The sequence below is a fragment of the Colobus angolensis genome, unplaced genomic scaffold (genome assembly GCF_000951035.1).
Source record: "Colobus angolensis palliatus isolate OR3802 unplaced genomic scaffold, Cang.pa_1.0 Scaffold39, whole genome shotgun sequence".
Lineage (NCBI taxonomy): Eukaryota > Metazoa > Chordata > Mammalia > Primates > Cercopithecidae > Colobus > Colobus angolensis.
Genome location: NW_012117265.1, coordinates 3,242,825 through 3,244,238, shown reverse-complemented (window position 1 = coordinate 3,244,238; position 1,414 = coordinate 3,242,825). Strand labels below are relative to the sequence as shown.

Here is a 1,414-nt window from a genome sequence, read left to right as displayed (position 1 = left end):
TGTGGTCCCAGTTAGTTGGGAGGCTGAGGAAGGAAGATCACCTGAGCTCGGGAGGTTGAGGCCACAGTGAGCCGTGACTGCATCACTGCACTCCAGTCTAGGCAACAGAGTGAGACCCTGACTCAAAAAGATACCAGGAAAGGAGGGACAGGTCATACAGTTGGGGTCTTTCCATAACGGAAATGACCTACAGCTGGTCTTTCTCCAGTTGGGTCTGACCACAGCCCATAACAAGGTGTGCCACAGTATGGCCAGTGTCAGAATGAGTAGCCCAGGGCCACAGGACCCTGGGGGAACAGCCAGTTAATGTTCCTAAAGGCCTGCTGGGGGGTGGTGGCATTTTAATGAGGATGAAATGGGGGAGTGAAGCATCCAGGGAAGCAAGGGGTACCCACACACAGGGCGGATAGAGGTGAAATTAGAGGAGGTGGCTGGCGCCTCCCTGAATAACTCATTCTTCAGGATGTCTCTAGCTAATCATTCCTAAATGTAGAACTGCCAGGAGTTTGCCTGGGAAATCGTGGTCTGATTTGATTACTGACAATTAGTGGCTTGACTCTTTCAGGGACAAAGAGGGAAAAAATAAAAGAACAATAGCCGGGTGCGGTGCTGCGGTGCTGAGTGCCTGTAAACCCAGCTACTCAGGAGGCTGAGGTGGGAGGACGGCTTGAGGCCAGGAGTTCGAGTCCAGCCTGAGCAACATAGGGAGATCCTATCTCTTCAGAAAAAAATAAAGGAACAAGAAAAGAAGGTACCAAGGAAAGGGAGGGGAACACAGAGGCTGTTGTTCCCAGCCTGGGTGCTAACTGCAGGCGTGGAATGAGAACAGGTCTAACCAGCTGGGTAAGTGTCTGTTGGTGGAGAGAAGGTGCCCCAGGCAGGGACCAGGCCACTGCCATCTCTGGACCTTCTCATCCAGCACCCGCACAGACAGGTGCTCAGTTATCATTTGCCTGAAGGGCAGAAGTGGCTCCTCTAGGCTGGCCTTCCTAGAGGGCAAGTACAGGCAGCAGCATGAAGAATGCTTTGCTGGACCAATGTCTTACAGCGGCTGCTCTGGGTCATGCGGGCCCCGATTCCCCACCAGTGCTGCTCACCTCTGAGCACCTGCTGAATGCCAGACCCTGCTCCAGGCAATGAGTTAAGTGATTAAATGTAGGTGCCACTAGGCAGGGACTTCCTGACTTGCTGCATGGTTAGGAAAGACTGCTCTGCAGGGCCAGGTACAGTGGCTCAGGCCTGTTATCCCAGCACTTTGGGAGGCCGAGGCGGGCGAATCACAAGGTCAAGAGATGGAGACCATCCTGGCTAACACAGCAAAATCCCATCTCTACTAAAAATACAAAAACATGGCCAGGCACGGTGGCTCAAGCCTGTAATCCCAGCACTTTGGGAGGCCGAGACGGGCGGATCA

At 53.5% G+C, this 1,414-nt stretch overlaps 1 protein-coding gene across 1 annotated transcript in view; it reads right to left on the bottom strand.

The window, feature by feature from the left end:
• DNMT1 (DNA (cytosine-5-)-methyltransferase 1) overlaps positions 1-1,414 on the bottom strand; it is a 60,728-nt gene that overhangs the window by 51,715 nt on the left and 7,599 nt on the right. The window lies entirely within an intron of this gene.